This window comes from Hirundo rustica, chromosome 2 (assembly GCF_015227805.2).
Source record: "Hirundo rustica isolate bHirRus1 chromosome 2, bHirRus1.pri.v3, whole genome shotgun sequence".
NCBI classification, from domain to species: domain Eukaryota; kingdom Metazoa; phylum Chordata; class Aves; order Passeriformes; family Hirundinidae; genus Hirundo; species Hirundo rustica.
This window is the reverse complement of record NC_053451.1, coordinates 17,444,924-17,471,033: the sequence shown is the minus strand read 5'-3', so window position 1 is coordinate 17,471,033 and position 26,110 is coordinate 17,444,924. Positions and strand designations below refer to the sequence as shown.

Sequence of the window (26,110 nt, the reverse complement as noted above, 5' to 3'; positions counted from 1 at the left end):
GGCATAGATGGTTGACTATTTTACTTTGTTAGATAGTATTTACAGAAGGCTTTTTGAGTCTATTTGGTTTGTGAGTTTGAACATTCCTTTCACTGGTGAAGGGAATAAATAATCTGGAGGAGGATGTCTAATCTGTCACCATTCTTCATTAATAAAGCAAAATCTATAGAAAAGAGTGATAATGGACCTTAGTATGGCTGCTTCTGATCAATTAAAAATGTGATTGAGTCATGATTAAAGAGTCGGTCAGAAAACCAGTCTTTTCAATTTATAAGTACCAGAGATATATCTGCATAAACCCTGCAGACAACTTGGGGTTTGAATCTATAGGAATATTCGTTAGGCTATTTCTGTTGAAAGATGATTTTTGTATAGGAACTCCTTAACTTATAGAAGATTGGCTTTCAGTTTTGAATAGATATATATTTAGCCAGCTTTAAACATGGACACTTCTAACGCATTTATCTTCTTAATATGAATCTTCTCACTTCACCTCCTTTTCTCTGCACCCCTAGAAGATATTGCAACACGCCTGACTATATTGTTTGGACTCGTGAATGCTGTCAGTGAACATGGGCAGCTCTGGGATATGGGGGAAGCAGAAAGGGAGGTGGCTGAACGCCCCTTTCACAGGAGTTTAGAGGAGAGGAATAGCCTGAAGCTGGGAGAAGGCAGCACATGTATGTGCCCACCCATCCCTTTTCCCGGGTTTTCTATAGTCCCTCTGTCACTTTTAGGGACATGAGCATGCAAGGACAGAAAGGCAGAACAGACAGGAGGGGTGGTGGGAGAGGCTGAGGCACGTTGTAAACCCCTGTGCACTTTGGATGCTGTCAAGGTCAGTGGCTACATTCCTGAAGGTGAATGTGTCAGCTGCCAAAAAATCCAGGGCTTGAGCCGGCTGTCTCCAGATGTTTTGTGTCTCCCCAGTAAGTGCCAAGGGCACTTGATCCACTTAAACAGTGGACAAGGCTGAGAAAGCCTTCCTCAGGCAGGCAGCCTGGGGCAGGAGCATTGCCTCAGAGAAGCACTTGGTCCTTCCTTAGGTCTGGGATGTCAGGGGCCATCAGTGGGTGCTGGACAGCAGAGCAGGGCTCTGTTTGCCCGTGGGGCTCACACACAGAATTCAGGCCATTGCTGCCCCAAGCTACCTGTGCCAGGAATGATCTGCAGAAGCAACCTACTTCACACTGTCACGTCCCCCAGGGGATTAAAATTCCCCTTGGATCAAAATTATTCCATGGCATGGGAGGGGTATCTGGCAGTTCACAAAGGAAACAGAAATGGATGGTCCTGACACAGCTCCTGCATACTGTATTGTCTCTTCTTCAAAGATGTATTTGTGTCACTGAATGCTAATATATCCTGGATAAAAAGATCAAAGACGAAAGGGGAGTGCATGAGGAGACTAGTCCTGTAATGAAACCTGGACAGTGAAATTACCCTATCCCTTCCCTTGGCCATGAAAATAGCTGTTTACAATTTACTTTGAGTATTTTGACTGAAAACTGCATGTGGATTATGTGTAATCCACAACGATTAGTCACTGCTGCAGGCATAGGCTAAAACTGCATGGTGTAATTTTCCCAAGTGACAATTGGTGGTGTCTTCTTAAAATGCTCTGTAGGATTTGGGTTTTCAGAGGAGAAGTCTTCAATGCTGTCTGAAAAACAAAACCATCTGAGCACTTCTGTGTGTTGCACATGGGAAATCAGAGATCTAAACTCACAGGTACTTTAGAAAATACGGACTAAACTATAAGAAAATTTATTTTCATAATTTTATTTCCAGGGTTAATTCTGTTGAGATCACCACTGACATAGATGTTGTAAGTCTTTCAATTTCATTACTGATGCTGTGGGTACCTAAGCAATGGGAGCATTGTAAGACTTCAAAATCTTGTAGTGCAAAGAAAATCCCAGCCTTTTTCATAAGATTTGTTTGTTCTGACTGAATTCAGAGAAAAATTGTAGCCTTTGGTTGAAAAGTTTGGTCACATGGTAACTTTTGGCAGCCTTTTTCACAGAATTAGTCACAGAACCAATTAGGTTGGAAAAGACCTCTGAGAATGACTCTGGTCTTTGGCTGAGCACCACCTTGAACTAGATCATGGCTCTAGATTTTTCTTGATTTTTTTTTTTTTTTTCAAATCTAGATTTTCTTGTATATCACAAATCAAAGCCTAAGTGAAGTGTAGCAAGACTTCAAAAATATTTGTTTTTCCAGATGTGACACTTGAGCACAAGATGTTCAAAGGAAAAGCCTTTGGCTTTCTACCAAACTGGCAATGACATTTGTGATAAATTAAAATAAATTTTGTTAGTTGCCAAAATCTAAATGGGAAAAAGAAAGAGAAAATATATAGAAAATATAGAAAATTATTCTGACTCCTTTCCATTACACTGGATGATAAAGTCTAAATTCCCTACTCAGACTGATGCAGATCTATAATAATTCTTCCACAATCAATACCTTGCTCAAACTTACATATTTATAGGCAAGTGAATGGAATATTGCTCAGGTAATTTCTGCAACTTTGATAAAGATTCCAGTTTTCTCAAATGAATCATCTCAGATTAAACTATTCAAATGTTTACATAGGTCTTGAAATGCATATTTATATTTTCATCATTTCAAATTGAAAGTACAGAGCATTCCATTTGTGGAAAACAAAGCCATGGTTTAACTAATACTGGTTACTTCCTGTTAAAATATTTTCTGAAATGTAATAATAAGTGGAACTATATACTTAAGAAAAAGCTGCATGTTTGGAGTTACACAGTTGTATAATATACTGTGAATTAAATTTTAACAGCCTGGTTGCAGGCACCAGACATTAGGAGTAGTAACCAACAAGTAGGCAGACCTTAAAATGTGAATAGTGTAATGTTGTAATGCATTAATTTGGTTTATATTGTGTTTCATCAGATTTGTAATCACACGGTCTGTCCTTGCTCAGCTGTAACCCAACTCTGTTCCCCTCCCACTTTATCCCAGATTGGGCAGTGGCTTGTCCCTGCCTCTGGGTCCTGCCCCCTGGGGAAAAAGCCCTGGCATGGGCAGGGCCTCGCTCTCTCTGGGACCGGTGAGCCATTGGGAAGGGCTCCCGCCAAGCAGGGCAGAGCTCGAGAATAAAGCTGTTATATCCCACCCAGTGAGAGAGAGCAGACTCTTTCCTTTTGCCATTGGCGGTCGTCTGGTCTCATAAAGAAATACCACAGTGTAATAGTGAAATTTCATTTTGGATTAATCTCTGAAAGGACAAACCCGCTAGTTAAAAACAGAATACTGGCTGTCTGTCCCCTTAGAATCCTTACAATGGTTCCTAGAAAATTTGCTTCAAATACCCATATTAATACTTTACCAAACTTCCCTGGCCCAGCAGGATACACCTGCTGAGATAAAAGCTGACATCTGAAACTCCCCTAAAGCGTGTCACTCGGCCAAACCGCAGCTCCCGTGCCCGTGTCAGCGCTCCCTGGAGCCGTCCTTCCCGGCAGGATCCGCGTACGGCGCCTGGCTTTGTGAACAGCGGTGGCACGGCTGCCTGGGCGCCTGCGCCGCTGCTCCTGTGCAAAGGGCTCCTGCTTAGAGACAACAGATCACAGGGGCTGGCTGCTGCAGGGACTGATGGGCAGCTGCATCCTTCTGAAATGTCACTGTAGCGGGCTCAGAGTGAGCTAGGCGGTAGAAATGTCATTTATTTGCCTTCTAAAACTTTTCAGTGGTTTGGTATTTTTTTCCAACGGGATGCATTTAAAATCCGCCGAGAGAAGCGCACAAAGCTAACCTGTTGTGCTCTTGTCTGTTTGGCCTGAAATGATTTAGCAAACTTGATCTGAATTTGTACTTTTGGTTTGAATGAATTTCTTACTTTATTGTGTTAATACTTATTTCTCTTGCTGATCCTGAATAAGAAAAGAATTTTATTTATGTGTCAAATTTCATGAAGCAGGAGTGTAGAGCATGCTCTGGGATTATATTATTAAATATAATGTATAAGTGACAGAACTAACAGAGTATATATTTTTATATAGTATTTGCTGTATACTAAACAAGAAAAAAAACCCTTTAGCCATTATTAATACAGAGAATAAAATCAGAAAGCAGAAGAAGAGACACAAGGCTAGATTTTTAAATATTAGTTTAGTTAAGGTAATGATTAAACACCCAAATATCTGTAGGATAGGTTATGGTGGGAGAAAAAAACCAAGTGATGACAAATCAGTGGCTGATGTAGTTTTAACACTTAGAACCTGTGGCTCCTGGCTCCCAAAACTCATCTTTGGAAGGAACAAGTAGGGCCCTTCAGTAAAGCTCTGCTGGTTTCACAGGGTCCTACTAGCTTGAGGCCTTCTGGAAATGTTTCCTGCTTTGGTGCCATTTGGTTGCCTGCTACTCTTAATCAGATTTCCAGACTACTTTGGTGTTTTTCAGAAATTTGAGAATAAAATACAAACACCTAATCTTTTGTGTTTTTTCCACTTGATTTTTTTTTTTTTTTTTTTTTAATTTTTAAATATAGAAACCAAGACAGCCTTTTGGTTTTCAGTTTTAGCTGTGGAAGAAACTGAGGGACAAAACAGGATAGCACGAGAATGGCATGTTTTAGTATTTGTATGTTTTACACTAGATGAAGATGACAGATATCGCCTGTTTATATTTAGAAGCTTGTTTTAGTTAGAGCTGCCCTTCTTTCAGCATGGGCTTTGCCCTAATGCAGCAACTTACTGAGTAAAATTAATTAATTCAAAAGATACTCTTTATATTAAGGCCCCAGAGGACAGTTTTTAATCTGAATCTTCAGAGTCTTTGACCTGAGCAATGTATCACTTTCTTCTCTTTTATATTCATTCCATTTACCTCACTGTCTCATTCAGATACTGAAACACATACTGTTCTTGTTTACCTTGGGCTGTAATTGCTGTACCTCTGCAGGGTTGTTGTTTTTTTTTTTTTTTTTTTTTTTTTTTTTTTTTTTTTTTTTTTTTTTTTTTGCAACCTAGCCAGGAAATAAAAGACAGGGTGTGCTTTTAAATGCAGGAAAGCAGCTTTAAATATCTTGATGGAAGAGCTGTAATATTTATTTATTTTTTAAAAAAAGTTATCATTTTCTTGAAGACTTTCTAAATTTGTGCCTTTGTGAACCATTTAGAGTCCCTTTCTGAGTCTAGAAGTGAAGCTTCTCCTAACAACATAGGCAGGACTTCCTTTTCTCATCTCATCCCCCTGCCTTCTCGGGGCCTTTAAAAAGAGCATTTTTCCTGTAGAACAAATAACTTCACCAAAATAGAAATATAACCCCCCTGTAGAACTCAGTCTGTTTATAGCTGAAACCCAACTGGTATTTTGCAGCTGGTCTCTGTAGTTTATGTTGAAGCTCGCAGAAAGTTGTCAGCTTCTCTGAGCTCTTTGTTTCACATTAGTTCTTTTAAAATGAGAAATCAGCCTTCATCCTGACCTTTCTCAAGGCTAAGTTCTACAAGCAGTAGGTACAGGAAGGCTCAATACTTTATGAATACTTAATATGTGTTCAACATGTACACTTTCCCAACTGGAAGTTGCACCAGAGGCAGGAGCTGGTGTCAGGGCTCCATGCAGCTCTGGCAGCCATCGAGGCAAGTAAAGGAAGGTGATGAAGCAGAGGAAGGTGACCAGTGTGACTGTGTGCTAAAATAATACAAACAAAGAAAAAGCTCCACGTAATTATCATTATTCCTGCTCTACTAAGCTATGCTGCTTTGCTTTTTTGCATTTTTGAGGTGGGGTAAGAGAGACACAGGTAAGATTTACAAATTAATCTGTGCAGGAACTTTTGTGGGTGAATTCAGGACAGAGCCAGCATCTTCATTTTGTAACAGACTGTAGTTTCTAAGGTAGAGGTCATGGTTATTAAAGGTTCATGATCCTGGAGGTGATGTTATGTGCCTAGAAGCATGAATAAGAAATGTATTTGCAGAGCAAAAAATTTTGGAAGCAGCCCTCTCTTTTTGCCAAAGCTACTTTTAGGATCCTGACCACAAGAAAGCGAAGTGTGGAGACAACTGGAAAATTATGTTGCTGTTCCAGTTCAGGTGGTGTTGTCAGAATATACAAGACCTAACAAGATTAGAGTAGTTTTGCCCTTTAATTTGAACAGATGCAAGTTCAAGTTACTAGTAGATCTACATCATCACTGTGGTTCAGCCCTGAGTCATGGGATTATTTCATCCTGCTATACTCATTTTTGATTAACCACTTTGCTCCCTTTTTTTTGTTTGTTTTGTGAGGGTGGGTTAAACAAATGCTAAATCCTCAGTGAAATATTTCTCCCCTGTTGAAACTTGAAAGGGATATTACAGAGTGCAAGATCAGAAACCACCCTTCATGCAATAGCTGTGCCAGAAATGGCTCAACAGAAAAACAGATTACTGAGGAGCGGGTAATGTGAATGAGAGGGACAAGGTGGGGCTTCTCAAGGGGTACTTATATTTTGATGTTTCTTGTCTTTGTCTAATGATAATCTAATTTCTTTTTTTGCACTGAATCGAGTTGATGTCACATACTTCTTTAATCCAAGTTGTTAAAATTCCCAGGTCTTGCTCAAGCACCCTGTCATTTCTGCTTTTCGTTAAGGTTGTTGGATGATTTCATGTCATGGAAAAAGAGGTTATTCACATCTCAGCTTTCCTGGTTGTAAGGGGCAGATGGGTCTGTATCTACCTGACTGCTAGACCAAGTCCAGGACCAGGTCATGACTGGATTTTTACAGGAACCCACATGTTCAGCTCTCTACAAGGCCAAAGGGGAGGAGTGCAGAAACATAGCACCTACCTCACCCCACTGAGGAGGAGGCCCAGGGCATCTGCAAAATGTGAGTCACCTGTGCTGCTCCAGAGTGCAGCTGCTGCAGCATCATAGGAAAGCACTAAAGTGCAGCTTGAAAATGAGCGGAAGCGACAAAATCAGTGTGGAAAGAAATGCTAAGTTAGTTGAAGGGTGCCAAGAGGATTTTAACAGAGCCTTCTAAGATTTTCTTGTAACTTCTACTCTTTAATGAAGAGAAGCATTTTTCCCAGGATAGGGGACAAGATGCAGCCATGTGTAGAGTCAAAGTAGGCTTGATTGTGGTTGCTAATGCAAATGGAGAATGGATTTTTTTTTCAAGGCACTCTATTTAAACCAGAGTTTAAAGTATGATGAAAAATTCCATTCTTGCCCAGCGCTGATCTTCCCTTCGCATTTTACCTACGTTTATATCTATTTTGCTTTCTCTCCTGGAAATTCAATTCTCCCCAAAGCAAACTATGTAGTTATAAGAGTAAGACTGCACTAGTCTTGGAAACATCTGCATACCTTTGTGCTTACAATTCCCCTACTTTTACGTCTGAGCTGAGCCCCTGACAACTGAAAATATTTGAAGAAGAAAAACGAAACCCTAATGAATGTGAAAGGGATCTGCACAAAAGCACGAGCCTTCTTTCTTCTGTGTCAATTGAAATACATTAATAGGCTTGTGTAGGTTAGAGAAGTAAACATGGCTACTACTCATTTCCTCTGTGTTGTTGTACACCAGTTTTGAAAGGTCTTTGGTACTGTCTTTGTGTCCTTATTCTTTACCTAATAAAGATCCCTAAGTAAAATTTCTGTCTGTGTCTAAGCTTAGCAGCTACACGGTCGCACCTCTCTATCATTTTTCCTGTGAACTTTCCATTCCTTCTCCTTTATTTGGAATAAAATCAAGCATTCTGTTAATGGCCAGAAGCCTGAAGCGGGAGAGCCGTACCACAGCTCATCTGAGCCTGTGGACGCAATAGGTGAAATGCTATGCTGATGGAACCTATTGCATCCACCGTTCTGGAACGGTGATGAGTATCTTTATAGTCACTTTCCTATAATAGAAACTTCATTTAAGAGCAGGAAAAGCTTTGGTCCCCTTCATGACTTCTCAAGACCTGTTTTTGCCACGTAAAGTCAACTGGCTGTAAGCCGTGGACCCAGCTTGGCTTCGAAGTGTGCCTGGCTCTTCATTCACAAACTAAGTGCTCTAGAGAGCTGCCAAACTGGGGAGATTATTTTGTCTACTTTTCTGGCAAGCTGCGACTGCGTGTACCACTTCATTTATATGCTAATTAAGGCCAAGCCTCCAAATAGGCTCCGTACAATATCAGTGTGACTTGGCTCTGAGTGTACGGTTGTTCTGCCTTCAGCAGCCGCAGTGCGTGTGCTCTGAGCTGGACAGGGTTTAATGGGTCTTCATCAAGGAAGTCTTGAGCCTGACCCCGGATTTTGGAGAGCGACGACTGAACCTGAGGATTCATTCACACTGAGGACAACCACGTCTCTGTGAAGGTGAGCTCATGCCATTTCTTGACCAGGACTGAAGGCTTTCCAGGTCTGAGGAGATGCTGATGTTTCTTATGTCAACTGGTGTAATAAGAGGCTGCAGAGGGCACAGCTAATTGTGGGGACGACGTGTTGACAAGCCAGCTAAGTTGGACAGCCGGTTTTGTTGCCTCCTCTTGAGCATTGCTAAAGTTCACTCTCTCCCAGACCGCCCATTTTAGATACATAGTAAGCATCCATACTCTGCCAGCCATTCCTTGAGGAGTACGGTATTGTTACAGAAAGAGCAGATACAAATATGTGCATTCCAGGCTATTTTAAAAAACATATACATTAAGGGTTCCATTTGATTGTTTCAGATGTTATCAATTCCAAAAGTAAGGCGTGGACTGTTCAGTAAGTAGACATATGGCTCATGCTGAATATTATAGGACATTTCACTGACAGTCTCTGAACTTAGGTTGGGAAATGTGCATACATTTTCAGAGAGGAATGTTAATTCCTCATGCTTTAAGGCAGAGATGTGACACGTATTTTGCCATCAACCCTGGAGATCAGGGGGTCACACTAAGTTCTGAAACTTTGATGTGATATAATTTCCACACTTTTTGAAACTTTGTTTTAGAAACATATCAAGGTGTGTTTTTAGAATCTCATTAAAAGAGAACTGAGTGCTTGAAAGTTAGAAAATTCTCAACTGTCAGTCACCTGTGTGATTCCTCTGTGGGTCTATTCTGCAGCACATGCCATTTTGGACAACAACAGAATGGGAACATGGAGTTGTAACATGTCTATTTTTAAAAACTGAGGGCTTGGGCTACATTTCCAAGTCCTGGTCCAAGAGTCAAAAATGGGGCTACTATCCGTAGCCTACTGGAGAGAGCAAACAGCCAAGGAAAGGCTGTTGACAAGAGCAAAAATGTGCCAAAAATTCCTGTGCTGTCCCATGCTGATTGCATGCTCACACCTTTGAAATAAGGGATTATATGAAATCAAGATTCATGGCTCGGGCTCAGGGACTTGCATTGTCACTTTATATATTGGAGGATTTGCTGTTCTCTTCAGAGTTGTGTCAGTGCCCATCTCTCATCCAGGAAGCAGGAGCATCAGTTCAGCATGAGTTTCCTCCCCTTCCTGAGGCAGCTCAAACTTGCACCCACTGAGCAGGATAATTGGCTTTTTCAGTAAAAGATCTGACACAGAGAGGCTCTTCACCTCGCCTGTGGATGTGAAGTCATGATTTCTCCAGAAGAGGAAGACTCATCAAGCCGCAGAGCAAAAAGCTAGAGGTAGCATGACTGCTCTGCCTAGTGATGAGGCAATTTCCTGGGATGGAGCAGTTATGGGATCAGGTACTTCCCAGAAGTATCTAAGTGTTTTCACAATCTCCTTGTCATTCATCAGGTAAAGCTTCCATGGGATTTCCAAAGCCTGCCCATGCATTCACTTTTCTTTGGTCCTATGAAGAAGCTTGTGCCTTTTTGCAACAGTGTGTTGCCTCCGGGTTATGACTTGTTGGTTGACAAAAATAGGTGCCAGGTAAGGCTCCTGCCAGGGCATGACTGCCAGGCTGAAGAATTCCAAGGAGGTGGCTCATTTATTTCCATGACACTGCTCTCCTTTGTGTGCTCCCTGGAGCGGGTCTTGGCAAGCGGCGTTGAAGCGAGTCTCTGTTTAAAGTGGAAAAGCTCCAAAGCTGATAAATTTCCTCTGTCGAATGGGTCAGAGAAAGGACATCCCTGCTCTAGGCCAGGCTGGTGTCATTAGGTAAACCAGGGCTGTTCCTCAGCCTTGGAAGTGGCCCAGCACGGAGCTGAGCATCCGGAAGCTGTGCTAAAGGGGATGATTGCAAAGGGCAGGATGAGGGTGGAGGAGCTGCAGCCCTGCAGGGAGCAGAGCTTGCTGCTGCACTTGGAGCACCATCCTGTGCTTTGTGCAGCTCTGCAAGGGGCAGCAGTCTTTGTTCCGTCAGGTGTCAGCTTTTGCCCGGGGAGCAAAGGCGGTAAAGAAGCCTGGGCAAGCTGGGGAGAGCAGAGTTGGCACAATTTGGCTTTTAGGAGACTCGTATCTGAAGAACCATCCAGAAGTCTGAAAATACCCTATGAACAGTGGAATCTTAAAGGTTTCTGCCCAAACCCCATTGCTGCCAGTGTTGCAGTTCTGTTACTGCTGGAGTACAATCCTTGCTCCTCAGCAGCACTGGAAGTTTGAAATTTGTTTATTCAATGCTGGATTGAACAGAGAACTGTTTGAAATGTTCTCCTTTTTTTACATATATATTTTTCTTGTTAACTCAGTTGCACTAATGTTTATTTTTGGATGCTAACAGGATGTTTTAATTCATTAATATTTGTTTTGTGGTATCAGGCACTGACCTGATACAGGATCCCACTTAAAAGTTCTGCCTAAGTTGCACCAGAGGTTATTACTCCAGACTCACACAGATGAACAAAGCAGGAACTTAAATATGTGTGTCCAAAGTCAAGAGCTTTCCAGAGAATGAAGCCAACTTCTACTCATTGCCAGTCTTGACTGAAAGGTAAAAATTTCTTTATTCTGGCTGTGCTGTATCTTGCCACATTAAGGTTAGCTGACAATACCGGTTAAATTTGAAATGTGTAGAGTTGTATTTCACAAAGTTATGAATCTACAGTTAAAGCAAAATCCAGATATTTCAGCAAAGAGAACAGCCTGTTGTTAACTGGAAAATAGATTTAGTTGGGGATAGGAAAATGATTTATAGAGCAGGAGGTAGAGTGGAATAGGCCATTTTCCTGTAGTACTCAGTCTAGTTTTGTCAAAAAAAAAAAAAAAGTGAGCCACCGCATTTAAATACAGGGTTTCATTACAGTAGGAATGTAGAGGAAGGTTGTGTGCAGCTCTACAAGTTCCCTGGGAAGAGATCTGTGTGTCTGAGCAAACTTGCTGTCCGTAGTTAGTGTCCTGCTGCGTAGTTCTGAGGGACGTACACACAGTGGCTTTCCTGGGCACTAAAAATGCACATCTCGTGATGCTGGCAGTTGCTGAAGGTGGTGGGTGTAACAACCACCCTTCATTTAAATCAGCTGCAGAGTGCAATTAGGCTTTAGGGAATAGATAGCTGAAACAATAGGAGCCACCACCCCAAAAATGAGGGTATGTACAAAGCTGTTTAAGAATGTCTTGCGTAGGTGGAGGGTTTGACAACAGGCAGAATTAACATTCTGATGGCTGAATACAGTTCATGTGGAAGAGAAACCAGAAAGATATCAGGGCAGCATGCAGAGAAGGCATAAAGGAAGTTACAGCCAAATAAATACTTTCTCTCTGACTGAGTAAAAGCTGAGTTTTCAGCAGTCAGGCACCTGGAGCTTCAAGCAAGCAAGATGTTATCTTCTTTGAAGTTCTCACTGATATGTGAGAACTTGTGTTTAAGGAGCTGCTCCAAAATCAGAAGGCTTTGTATCAGAAAAATGCAGTACCAGATTCCAACATTTGTCCAGCTGCAAGAGATAAATTATGCAAAAGTATTGACCAGTTAGAACGTGGCAATGTTCTGATGGATCTCCTCATTATTGCAGTGGCAAAGAAGCAGGTATCTCGGCTTTTAACTGTAGTTAAGCAAGGGAACCTTTTATTTGGAATGCAACTTCAGATTGCGGTGTGGAAAATATAAATTGGCGTCAATTAGAAGGAAAAGGCCAGGTCAGAATAAAACACAAACCAGACCCACCTGGCCTAAGTCAATTCTACTGAAGATTTCTACATAGCAATATTTGCTACAGAGTTGAATTTGGCAAAATGAGAGTTGCACTTGGAGGGGTTTTTTTTCTTCTTTATTGTACAGTCAGCATGATCACAGTTCAGTTTTACTCCTTGGTTACTACAGTGTCCAGCACAGTCTCTCCCTTGAATGTTCCTTGGTTATTCACCTACCTCACTGCCTAGAAGGTTTTTTGCACAATGTTTCTTCTGCTGACTAGATTTAGGATGTGAATGGATTGTCTGCTGGGACAGAAAAGTTGTCCCTTGTATCTTTATTAAAAAAAAAAAAAAAAAAAAAAATTCTTTTGACAATCTATTTATATGCCTGACCTTAAGAGATTATGAGTTTGTGAGACAAAGTTCAAGACTCTCTGAACTGTGCCTTTCACAGATAGTTCCTCTGGTTTGAAAGTGTCTGCAGGCTCCTTGCGTTTTCCCCTGCAACCAAGTCTGACTTTTATTAAAGCCCTGTCTGCATCTGCCTTCCATTAGTCCCATGAATGATCACTAAGTGTAGATTTAGATTCTTCTGACACTTACATTGCAGAAAATGAAAAGCAAATGGGTTCAAGGTAAGACTGAAGCAAGTCTGCACATAGCTCTGCTGCATATTTCTGAACCCCAGCTAGCTCTCTGGTGATGCACTGGCAGGAGTATTGGCTTTTCTGAGCATTCCAGAATGCATTACCCACAGTTCAACATCTCGACATTCTTTCATGCGTATTAGTTTTTAGTCAGTTTTCAAAGTGAGAATACAACAAAGGCTACTATTTATTTCTCTTAAAATAGTGAGCGGTGTGAGATATCACACACTGTACTTGGAATAAAGCCACCATGGTCATCCAATCCACTGCCTCACAAGCACAGGCGTTCGACCCAGAGGTCTACAAATCACCCATTCTGCATTACACCACAAGCCACAAACCCCTCCCCACTGCTCTGTAACCACTTGAAGCTGTACAGCACAACCACTCAAAGACACAGACTGTTGTTTGCCACAGTTGGGCAATTACGGCAATCCAGCAGCTCTTATCACATACCACAAGAGGATAGCAAAGAAATCTAAGGCATTTTCAACATCCTAAGCACCAAACACTCTGAAGACCTCTAAATGAAAACGCACTAAGCAATTATTATCCTTCCCCATTCCTTAGCCCTATGTCACTGGTGGATACGAAAGAAAGATGAGAGACTCCAAATATTTGAGAAGGCAAAGAGTACAGAAAAGGCTTTATTGTCTAATCCTTACCACCTTTTATAAGGTGTTCCAATTCAAACTTAACATAATTGGTGAATAGGAACGACACCTCTCTAATCTTATTGGTTAAACCAGAGAAATAGCGGAACACCACCTGGAGAGAGATTGTTTTGGGAAAGGACAGTTGTTTTGCCAAGATTGTTTTGAGAAGAGGCTTCCTCAAGAACTTTTCCCTTGGGAAACAGTTAGCACTGCTAGCAGGCTAAAATCTCTTCAGACTTAGAAATGTCAGGCCCACATCCCTACTTTTGCACTCTGCTGGTATGACACACACTCAGGACTCACATAGGACTCACACCTTGCACACCTTGGGCATCCATGTACATAAACATAATTCCCAGGGAGCTTCCAAAAACTACTTTCCTGTCTTCACAGCACAAGTGTGATGTGTCTTCTTGCCTCTCCGGAGCCAGAAAGCTCTTCCCAAGCATTTCCAAAGCCTGTCAGCAAGCCACCCAAGACTCAGCAGCCTTGGACATGATCCAGCCCAGAGGCTGAAGGCTTTTTGGTCTCTCTGACCATTGGAAAAAACCAAAAGCTCTGATCTATGTTTGAGGGGAAGAAAGTTTTGGGTTTCAGCTGTCTGAACAGATACATCTTCTGGGACTTTTGCTGCTCAAATGCGGAGCTTTTTTTTCCTTTTCTTGTCCTGCTGGTGACTTTTATTTCCGTGAATAATTAGGTGTGAATTGCCAGGAATATTTCTTCTCTTATGCAAAACCACCTTCTGTAATTTCAGAAATAGCTGTGTGGATTTAATATCACCATATCTGGATGCTTCTACCAGAGTCACTGTGCCCTGCTCTCTGTGTATGTGCAGAAGAAATACAGAATATTCTCACTTGCTTTTCTCCCCCCTCTCAGAGCGAAATATCAAATACAGTAACCAAAACATATGTGCTACGCAGGACCCTAAAGAAAGTAGGTATGTTTTCAAAGTGATGTTTGGCTTGAATTTTGAGATTTGATCCAGTTTAGGTCTTCACTTACTCAAAACAGTTGCACTCACCTTAATTTAAAAAATGGAAACAGCAGCTCTGCTAACAGCAGCTCTGCTAGTGACAAGAGAATTGATTCTATAAAGCTAGTTCTAAATGAAGTGGTTCAGGAAAAAAAAATAAATCTGAGAGCAGTACTTCTGGTAGCAGGTAGATGAGAGCTTTGCTTCACATGGAGAATAGGTTTGAACTATTGGCATCAAAAGAGATCAACAATGTGACATTTGTTTCTCACAGGAAAATCCTTTCCCTAGGGTACAGACAGGAAATCCAAAAATGAGGGAAGGTAAATACCAAAGGACCACTGAGGAAAGGGGAGGAGATAGAACAAAAAGCACAGTGTTCACTTGTTGTGTCCACTAAAGAAAGGCTCAGGAAAGAAAACTGCATGAGAAATAAGTGCTTATTTTGATATTAAATTAAGTGCTGTGATTGCAGGATGAACCACTTCCGTGCTGCAAAGCTGTAGGTCAGATCACTGTGCAGCCCAATGAAGTCTTTATTTACTGTGTTCTTTGTTTCCTTAAAAAGCACTGAATTCCTTTGGGGGAAAAAAAAATACATCAAAATTCACCTTATTCAACTAAAGCATGAGCTAGACCCTTACGTTTATTCACAGCATTTGCTTTTCTGAGTGCTGCCCACTGTGAACCAGCAACTTTTGTGAAGCTCTCGACCCTTTCGTGTTAGAAATTACGGTGCAAACTCAGCGATCAAGTAGTGGGCGAGGATTACAGCAGCACACGTGTATCTAACTCGGGGACTTCTTGGTGACCGTGCTGTGTCCAGGCTCACACAGCCTCTCGAGCCTCTGAGTATTCCCTCAGGATGCTGTGGTTCAGATGGAAGGAGAGCAGGGAGAGACAGGACACTGAGCCTCGCAATCGCTCCTTGAACCCACTGATGGGAGCTTTGTCTTGGAGCGCTGCTGTCGCTGCCCCGGAGCTCCGCACACGCACGCCGGGCAGCCACGCGTGGGTGAGGAGAGCTGAGCACGGCAGCACGAGGAACACAGCAAGGACAGCGCACCTTGGAAGGAAGGACAGTGCAGGGCTCTTCTGTGCGCTGCTGCTGCGATGCTCCGTGACAAGGGAGCCTGTGAAACGGGGGGCTCTGAAAAGGGCGTTCTTCACACTGCAATTGCTGACTTGAGGTTTCTGTCAGCTGGATCTTTGGGCTTCTTGCCAGCCCAGAAAAAGCTAACAAAGGCCATTTCTGCTGTTGCATATGGTCAGGGAAGAAGGAAAGAAGGAAGAAAATGAATGAGGGGCTGTAGTACTTTTAAAAGAGAAACTTTTTTTTTTTTTGCAGAGAAGTAAAAATGGAAAGTCAGGACAGCTTTGAAATTGAAGCTACAATCCTGCTGTGGTAAAAACTTAGAAAAGTAAAGTTAAAACTCAGATGGAATTGTTTGAACTGGATTTGTTAATCAAAGGCAAATTTATTTTAAAGTGTTATTTTCACTTACCCCACATTTTTTTCACTCAGTTTCCTATGTTCTTTGGTGGATTCATACTGTCTTAGTGTTTATCAGGACTGCATGATTTCTGTGCGTTCCAATAAAGAAATAGGATACTCATGTATCCCTATTTTTCAAACCTGCATTTCAGTTTCTTAGCCGTTTAAAAGCTGTCCAACTGAGATCAAGGATTTCATGGTGCTCACAGCCCCTGGTCATGGCATATTTAACTAAAGTTGAGCTCTCAGATAACGTTTCCCAAACAAATTCCAGTACAGCTACATTTTGACATTCTCTTCCTGAGCTTTAACCAGATGCAAGTGGAACCATTTCGTTGCCAAATTCTATCCAACTTCTATAAAAAAATAGAGAGGTGAAGACAACATTTTTTAATAGGGAAGTATAACTAACTGTTGCTGTCCCTTCTCTGTATAAACTGTTATCAGGACTTTGAAGTTCTGCCAGCTTGTTTCCATTACAAGGAAAACCTGATACCAGCTGGAATTTTTGGAGCACAAAGAGAGCAATGGCAATAGTCCTGTTGACTTAAAAACTATGCATAATGTCCTGGGGTTTAGGAACACATAATAAAGAAACTGGAAACAATTTACTTTTTAGAGGTCACTGCCTTTTCAACACTCTAAGCAGCTTCATCTGTTAAAACTTCTTTCTAACGCAATATCCACAGGAACTTTTCTCGTTCTCTCATTTTCCAGGCTTTCATTCCTCGTCTCTCCTGCCCATCAGTACTTCAGACTATCAAATGTTCCAGCCCTGTGCTTATCTGCCCCTCGAGAACCTCATTGCCCATCGAGCATAACTTCTACTTCATGTTTGGGGCGTTAGCTTCTGGGATTTCTCAGGCATCGCTGCTCCTGAGAGTCCTAGTTTGCTTAATGCAAGCCTGGGACCGATGAAAAGGGTGATTAACACTTTCAGCCTAACAGCTGGCTGCAGCTAGGATCATAAAAGCCAGCTGCCATGTTCTGTTGATTGCATGCATCAGCAGGCAGGTAAAGCTTTATAATCAATATAATCTGTGGTAAGGGTCCTTCCCTGTATACACTCACAAGCTGTAACCCTGCTTCATCTGCAAAACAGCATGCGGTTTCAGCATGTGTACTTTATTAAGCTTTCTTTGCATCGATGTAAAAAAAAAAAAAAATCTTCTGCAATATGTTGTGATTTGAGCCATATGGTGTATAAGAAACAGGTGGAGCAAAGGCTGAGCGACAAGCTCAGAAAGAAGAAAACAGACATTATTTTAAATAGTCAGGTTAAAGGATTACATTTGTGGCCATCACCCTCCAAACAATTATTAACAGAATAGTCAAGCCTCAGAGATGTGCTGCTAACTGTTCTGTGCTGTATGTTGTCTACGGCCAGGAATTGCTACAGCTCAGTTTTCTCTGATTTACATTTTGAGTGTTCACAATCTACTGGTTTTGTTATGATTTTTGCACCTCCATCAAGGAGACTTATTTAAATGTCCCTATTGTATGATGCTCAAACCCGTTAATGCCCTTTTCAAAGTGGTCACTGGAGCACTTCCCGAGTAAATATTTGTTGAAGTTCTTATTAGCAAGACGATCTCCGTGGATATTTTCTCCTTCCATGAACATTCTTATCAGAAATGTTAACAGAAGTGAAAGACAATTTGCAAAATTTGTTGTTATTTCTAGAGCAGTGGAAAAGGATGGCTTAATCAGGGTATTTACAAATGCTAGCCTCCTTTTTATTTTGCCTTTTGCTCGATATCTGTTTTCTTTTTATAACCAAAAAAAACCCCCAATGCAGTTGTATGTTCCTATGGCAAGTAAAAGCCAAAGCAGTCATCCAGCTGTTAAAATTAGTGTTAGATTTGAATTTTCTATGGATTTCCTACTGCATGGCAGGAAATCAGCTTTCATTGCTGCTTCCCCCTCCTCCCCATCCAGCCTCCTATTAGATTAATACCAGAAGCATGAAGTAACGTTTAACAGAAAGTTGTTGCTTTTAGCTCTGGGAAAACTTGGCAGCCTCTCCAGAAATGAAGGGGGAGGGGGAACCTGAAGCCTCCCCTAACTAAAGAGGAGATTGGAGGCATAAAGAAACATTTTTCTCCCATTAAAATTCTGAAGTTTAAAAAAAAATACACTAATGACAAACTGTTTCTAAGTCTAATGAGGATCTGCTGTCATTCCTCCTCTCTCTTTATGCATTAATCACCCGGCTCCTATGGGCTACTTTTGTGTCCCCATTTCGTATTGCTTAGTAATTTATGTCCTGCTAGCAAAGTGCATCACTGAAATAGTGCATTTCTCTTTTTGGTTAGAACAGATTTCTAGTTTACAGGACGGTCTGAAGAGCTTGCAACCAAAAAGAAGGTTGTTGCTCACGTATGCTGTGATGCCTCCCCTTGAGTACTTTTAAGATTTCGACAGTACAAAGAAGAAGAAAAATAAAAAGGAACATGTAAACAAGGCATTATGACAAAGAAGCCAGCCTACCCCCAGCTTCCTATTTCATCTTTTACAGTGGTCTTTAAACTACAGTACAAATTTAGAATTCATTAAAACAACGTGTTAAAGATTGTCATATGGTAATTTCCTGTGATACTGTGGGATCAGCAAGCATATTTTATTGCTTCCTGTGGGCCTAATCCTACATCAGTCCGTGGGAATTTCATGGGGAATGTGTGGTGTCGTGGCCACAGCGATGTAGCCCAGAGCAAAGAGCATATATGGGGCTCTGTGGAAAAGGGGTGCCCAAGCTCCAGGAGCAGCGCAGCAGGACAGGGACAGATGCGTCATGGAGAGCAGCGTAGACAAGGACACGTGCATAAGACAGCAGATTTGACATGGCTCAGCTCCTGTAAAACAGCATTTTCAAACTATTCACATTCCCAAAATAGCTGTCTTATTTGCTTTTCAGTTTGCCTTGTACCATTAGCCAGGGTGCTGCCCTGTAAAGCTTCAGCTCCTGGTTAAAGAGCAGAGTTCCTAGCGGCCACGGGCTGGATAGATGGAGAGATGCAGAGCTCTGAATCTGAAGTACCCAAGTGCTTTACTTCCTTCACACAATGCTGAGGTGCCAAAAGCTCTTCCAGCAGTTTGCAGCCTGCACAGAGGGCAAGGTGATCCAGGGAGAGTTTCATGCCCTGCCCAGCCTGCCAGAACCCAGTCCTGTTAGTGGCCTGTGACAGACCCTGTAAGACAGGTGGCACATCCAACAGCAGGCACAGGGAACAGTGTCACCTGTGGGGTGGCTGGGCACGGTCCCCCATTATTCCCCAGGGTAACCCAAACAGGGGCTGACATAAGGAGCAAGGGGAAAAACAGAATTCACATTAATCTGGCACAGGGCATATATATCCTGCCCTCAGGAGCCAGCACCCATCCCTTAAAACCCTGTGGGGAAATGCTGGACCATCTTCCCCTTTCCCTCGCGTATTCCATTGGGAGATGAACGTATTGTGTTCTGTGACATTCTCCACTATCCTGTTATGCTTTCAGGATTTTGTTGAAGGGGTGCAAGTACAGTGGGGAAGCTAGGTTGTGGGTTGTCATTTGACTATTTCAGTTTAGGCTGATTTTACCTTGGGTATTAGTGCATCTTCAGGTTGTCCATCTTTGGTTTTAGTATATTTTGTCTAAGTATTTAAGGCAAACTTAAGTAACGTCTGTGTAGGGAGAGAATTGCCATAATTTACGTTTTTCAGATGCTTTCCTTTTTCTGTTAGGAGAAAAAAACTCAAGAAATCTGAGGTTAAAGTATATCTCTGCATCTTATTCTGCCCCTATTACTGTGAGAAAGAGTAGCAATATTGTGTCATCCTTTGTGCTGCTAATGGGACATAATTCCCCATTTGGGGGCCATCTGCTGAAAAGAAAATCTCTACAACTCTTCTGAATGCACATATAAAAACTTGTCAGGAAAAACAGCTTCATGAATAAACTGTGAGACTGTATGTTATCTAAACTTTGTTAGGCAAAGCTTTTTCCTATTGGAAAAAAAGAGGCTTTTTTTCAAAAGCCCAAATGCCTCCGAACAGAATGAAAGTTTTGGCAACCATCTTTCTTTTTGGTACAAATACCTTGTTTTACCTCTTTTGACTCCATACTAATTAATTTAATGTCACTTGAAGGGAAAGAATACCTTTTTGCAGGAGGAAGAAAACAAATGAGAGTTTATTTCAACACAGAGAGATCCATCTTTACACAGATTAATTGCGAAATTAAAGTAGTAACTGTGGTTCTTCTGTTCCTTACCACGACCCCACTGAGATTTCTTGTGTAACCTTGGGCAAATAGCTTAAATTGCTTTAGATTTCTTCTCACTTCCTACTCAAGGAAATACTGTTTTACTGGCATGACCCACAGTATTGTTACGTATGCATCCAGATTTGATAAACAGACACCAAAGGAGAATAGAAAACTTCCCTGGCTTAGCATCAGAAGGAAATCATAAGGTCCCAAACTTTGGTGCATGTAAGGACTTAAGAATCAGCTTATTGCTTGCTGGGTGAAAGATAAGACTGGAAGGGGCAACTACATAATGAAGGTACCCATGTGTCCAACCACTGAGTACAAAACGATCAGCTGTCCTAATCTGTGACAGTAACTGTAAACCAGCGCAGCTACAGGATTTGCACCCGTGTCTTGTGCCAACTGCTTTCCTAGTGCTTTGGTGTTATGAGGAGCACTGACCAAGGTTTTCCTGGTGCTTGTAGTTTTAAACATGTTTTCTCACAGACTGTATATCAAAAATGTACTTGTATACAGGAAAAAACACTTTACTACTGCTGTCGAGAGCTTAGCAGCAGCCATAGAGCTGGCTGATGAAGCCCTAAGCCACCCCCACTGACCAGTGCACACGCTGATTCTAGGAAAGGGAAGCAATTAATCAGTTGTGAAGACAGGGGACCATACACAAGCTAACAGGGCAGTGCTCTTGTGATTTGAAGCAATGTCCGTACTGTGGTAGCAAAAAATTCTTTGGATTACTAAAACACTCTATTTAATGAAGGGATAGCATGCTCTTCTATTGCATTACATGGTCCAGTTGCTTAATAGAAATGGTTACCTCTCTGACAAATCTTGTCTTGTTTATATCTTTAGGCCATTATGGATGCAACACTGCTGCTACTTAAGTAAGTCATTATGAGTTGTGCAATTATAGACAGAGGGATTTTTTAAAGCTAACTACGTATTATTAACAGAAAATTAACTGCCGAAATTAGTTTCCCTTTAATAGTAGTTCTGCAACACAGTTATACTGTGGGCTTGGCAGTCGGCGTGAAGGCAGAGCAAAGCTCCCTAATGTGCTGTAAATCTAGGCAAAAACTCACAGAAGTGCAACAAAACCCACCTACCAGCCCTGTCCCTTAAGATCTGAATCCAGCTGCAAAAGCAGCCAGTGCCTGATGATTCAGAAAAACGCAAAATATAATCTCTTCTTTTTTGCCTTGCAATTAGAACCTAGTTAATTGTACAACTGTGCAAAGGAAGAAAGTAAGGAAATTCCTTTCTTGACCCTTCCAGCAATTGACTTGTGCCCTGAAGCATGAGATTTGATTACTCATGTAACTTATTTTCCCCAGGCAGTTTCTTCTTGATAGCTCTTGTGTGACAGCTCAAGAAAGCTCCAGGACGAGTCACAAGAACACTCCACTGGTTGAACTCCAACTTCTTTTATTACTGATATACATTTCTGCTGTGTGCTGCATTCAGATATTTTTAGGTTTTTTAACTGGGATGACCAGTGTAACTGCAGGGTGTGGGTTTCTTTCGTCAGAATGGTACTGATGAATGCAGTCATCCTCCACATTGTCTTCTGATTTTGCAGATTCCTGAGCATTAAAAATCAAAATTCTTTCATAACCTAGAATCCAGCCTGCTACGCTGCCTCAAAATGTCTTTGAGGAAGTTACAGCAGAGGGATCACGGCTTTTCTTGAAGTTTCACCCAAAGTTCTGGTTTTCAAGCCACAAACAAATGTTTCAAAATGCTCTGGTTACATGCTGGAAAGCCCTGAATCCTTATAACTTCATTTGTTGTGACAGGTTTGTTCAAAAATGGTGCAACTTAATAATCCATTGGTGTGTTGGTGATGCTGGTTCAAGAAACAGAGGTTCAGTCCCAAGCACAACTGTTCAGATCTATTTATTTCTCTTCTTGTCAATCACTCTAATGTAAGTACTCTTTGGACCTTTTCCAGAAGAGGTAGAGGTGTTAGAAAGGAAGAGGTTTCACCTGGATCATTTTCTTGATCTGTTTTTCATAAATAATTGCATCACCTCACCCAAGAATGTAACAAATCATAGATTGTGAATCCAAATGAGTAGCTAAGGCACAAAATGGAAGACACCAGACCAGTTTTGCCACCAAAGAAAAGGCTGGGTGTAACAGCACCCAACATCAATGGCAAGCTTTATCTCAACTGATTTTGTCAGGCTGGGGATTGCCTCTCCTCCTGCAGGTAACATAAAGCCTGAACCAGCTCCCAGCTGTGGGCTCTGGCTCATTTGACAGAAATGCAATCATGTCCACACCCGGTGTGGATAAAATCTGTGAAGGCAAGGAACCAGGTAATGCAGAGGTTGTGACCGCAGGTGCCTGCTCAGAGGTTACTGCAGTTCTGAGGCAGCTGAAGTGATCTCTCCTGTCCTACAGAAGCATGGCATCGGAGTGTGGTAACAAAATGGCATTTTATTATCATTTTCAATGCTCCTGATTAAAGCATGCTTTTTGTAAACATTCCAACATTTGATTTCTACTTATATGAATTACCATGGAAACCAAACTTTTATTGGGCATGCTTACATACTGAAGGATGGAGAATTCTGAAAGCCTCTGTGATATGCAGTACAGTTGATGTTGAAGTGCAATTGCCATGAGAACTGTTAATGTTAGCTAGATGGACTGTTGAACCCATCTATGGCTTGCAGCTCTTGTGCAAGTTTCCATATACTTTTTCCTCACTTATTTTTTGATAGTAGGATTGCTTTTGCTCCAACAAGAGTTTTCAGCTCTTTAGTTTATGGAGGGTCACTTTTTTCCTAATTTTTTAAGTATTTCCTACTCATAAAATGTAAGATGGGGGTTTTGTTGTTGTTTTATATTGCCAGACTCCTGCCTGTTAAATATTACAACTTACCAAGTTATTTTAAAGCCTCAGCTACGGCTGGTTTTAAGTACTTATTATTCTTTTAGAAATAAGTCCTATTATGTGTTTTTATTTCTTTTGCTGAAAACAAACAGGTGACAGTGATTTAGACAAAGCTTTCCCAGCATACAGGTATCAGGGGAAGCATGTGGTTTGCCTTACCAAGCTTTGCTGTCTCCCCACCTACCGTATAGGAGCTAAGTGAAGGAACGTTTCAGCCGACATATCACAGGTCCTTCAGTGCAACAGTTTGACCGCAAGAGCAAAGTTGCAGCTTTCCAGCTTCACATTCCCTCGGGAGGTTTTTGCAGACTATTACTTACAGTTTTTCTCACTTAGAAGGAAAAGGAAGATCATGTGAGGTAAAGGGAAGGCTGGCTGCTTCTGGTTCTGGCTGTGGCAGAATTAAAACTAATTTTCAGTTCTACCAACTGTGAGCGTGTCCTTAGCTCTGCATTTATTACACACATATGCCTTTACTTTTTAAGCGCATGTAGTTCTCCTTGCTTCCTCAGAAACAAAACAGGTTCAATGCTAGTGGAAAATGAAACACTGGGATTTTTGTGGAGGCATCACAGAAGAGGTTCTGGCCTTTTAGAGTAATTACTCTCAAAGCTTGTCTTTTTATAGTAAACTAGAGTAGACACCAGGACAGCCAAGGGCGCTTTCTTTTAACATTCTCTAGTATTGTGTGTGTCACTATATAGATTCCAGGTATTAATGAGTTATTACCAAGTTTATATCGTAATAAAGTTACGGTTCTAGCCAAGTAAAATATCCCCTGGAATGTGTAAGGCAGGAAGCGTGTCACAGCGTGCCCCGTTTCCTCGTGGCACACGGGAACAGCCAGCGCCGTGCCAGTGGGTTCCCTGGCCGGGCGCTGGGTGAGCTTGGACCCATCCCGCAGGACCCCTGCACAACGGGTAAGTGCTGCTATTCCCCAATTTCCTCTTTGGGAAACAAATGGGGAAAGGTAGAGTGACGAGGCCACACAGCACGGAGCCAGGTGGCTGTGCAGGGTACTCTGGCTCGCTGCCCCGAGTCCTGCAGGCTGGCTCGCATCTCTCGCCGCCGTGGTTTCCTTACCAAGCCTGACACTGCACAGGCGCTCGGAAAGCGAAGCTCCGTTTATCCGCCCCGGGCTGCCAGCACCCAGTCACCCCGGGCGAGCGGCGACCCCTCCCCGGAGGCTTCGTCCCCTTCTTTTTCCCCCTCGTACCAGCTCCAGCCCCGCCTGTGGCCTCGCTGCCTCTGTCACTGAGCAGCCACCTGAGCCAGGACCCCTGAAGGCTCCGGGCTGGCACCTCCAAACGCGGGACGGGCGAGACGCGCTGCTCCGGCAAACCCGCTTTGCCCAGCTGGTGCTGGTTTGTGGGATCGCTCTGCCGTGAAAACCCCTCCAGCAAGGGCCGGCCGGGCGCAACCCGCCCCTTCCCTGCTCCGGGAACAGCAAAATGCTGGCGGTGGCAGCGGCGTTCTTCGGTGATGCATGGGGGACTGGGCGGGGGTCTTTTGGGAGCCCCGTGTGCGTATACACTCGAGGGTATCTATGTATTACACGCATACTTTCATGGGTGTATTTTTCTCAGGTAAGAGAAAATCCTGAATTACAGGACACCTCAGGCAGAGGCGACAGCGCGGTGTGACCCCGGGCTGGCTGAGTGGCAGGGGCGCACCCCGGACCAGGGAACGGAGGCAGCCTGGCTCCGCTCCGGGATCGGGAGGGCGGAGGGCAGCCCCCTCTGAAAGGCGGCTTCCCCGGGCATAAGGAGGAAGAGGAGGAGAAGGATGAGGAGGAGGGCGGGCGCAGGTAAAGCGCACCCCAGCCGCAGGCACGGAAAACGGGGCCCGCGCCCTGCCAGCGCCGCCCTGTTTGCTCAGCTAATCTCGCGGGCAGGAAATTGCCTGGCGACTCATATTTATGGATCGTGAAGAGCTCCACGGCGGCCCCTCCGGGGATATCCCTGCGCCCGTTTCCCCCTTCTCGCCCGTCCACTCCCGCTCCGTCCCTTCCCCCCCCCATCCCGGCTGCCCTTTGCCCGCCTCGCTCCCGCGACCCCGGCCTGAGGGGAGCGAACCATTCCGCCCGCGGGGGTGCCCCGGCCCCGGCCCCGCCGCGGGGCGGGCGCTGCGGCGGGGGGGCGGCTCCCGGGGGCGGCGGAGCTCCGGCAGCCGGGCGGGCGGCGGGGACCGGGATGAGCGGGGAGCGGCGGCGGGAGGCGGCGGTGAGTGCGGGGGAAGCGCCGTCCCGCGGGGTGGGTGAAGCCCTCCCGGGCCGCCAGGATGGAAAAAGGCGGCGGGACCCCGTGGGGATGGGAAGAGGGTCCCTCTCGGGCACGCAGAGCCTGGGCTGACGCCGGCTCAGCTGCTCGCAACCGTCCCCGATTTTTGGGCTACTTTTAAGGGAGTTTGTGTCACCACCGCCACCCATCCACTCCCCCGCCTCCGGTCCCTTCGCACGTCTGACGGGGGGGCGGGGGGGTCCCCCCTTGCCGCCCGGCTCGGCAGGGACCCCGCAGCTGAAAGAGACGGGGCTCCCTCCCTGTCCCTTTCTTCGCCAGACGCTTCTTCCCCTTTGTCCGGGTGCTCCCCCCCGGTTCTGCCGCCTCCCCGCTGGCGAACAAAGCCTCTGCCCCGGGAGCGCCGGGGACATCCATCCGAGGTCCGAGGAAGCAAGGGAGGAGCGGCGGGGCTTGGCTTTGCTTGGTTTGGTTTTCCATCGTAAATAATCTACTTGATGGAGGGGAAGACGTGGGACAAGGCTCTTTGTCCGCGATCCTTTGTTCGGCCGGTGGCTTCTAAAGGCTCCTGCGGCTGTGCGAGGGCTGCCGTGCCCGGCGGGGATGGGTTCCCGGCGCTCAGCCGGCGATGGATGCCGTCTCGGCATCGCTGGAGTTTAGCAACGGGAACGCGGCGTTACGGCGGATCGGCTTGCGGACGGAAATCGGGGGTTCGGGCTCCATCTCCCCTGACAGATTCAGTGCTCCTAAGTCCCCCTTCGTGCAGCCCTGTCAGCAGCCGGGTGGGATTCGGCGGCGCCCGGGGCCCCGCGCTCGGTGGTGAGTTCAGCTTGGAGATCAGAGCTTTTCTCGGGAAGATACCTGCTCCATGAGCAAAGGGAGGAACGGGCTGGAAACTACGGTCCTCGCTCCTTGTCCTTCTGCCCCAAAGCTGCCTGAG

At 43.9% G+C, this 26,110-nt stretch overlaps 1 protein-coding gene across 10 annotated transcripts in view; it reads left to right on the top strand.

Moving 5' to 3' along the window:
- PHLDB2 (pleckstrin homology like domain family B member 2) overlaps positions 1–26,110 on the top strand; it is a 121,385-nt gene that overhangs the window by 29,231 nt on the left and 66,044 nt on the right. For 6 of the 10 annotated variants that reach the window (XM_040057207.2, XM_058424232.1, XM_040057200.2 and 3 more), the window contains exon 1: positions 25,106–25,155. The exons of 1 other annotated variant lie outside the window; for it this stretch is intronic. The gene's annotated coding sequence lies outside the window, so the exon portion shown is untranslated. Of the gene's footprint in view, positions 1–23,742; positions 23,854–25,105; positions 25,156–25,658; positions 25,990–26,110 lie in introns of those variants that run through there. 3 more of the 10 variants (XM_040057199.2, XM_040057204.2, XM_040057198.2) reach the window with 3 other exon arrangements.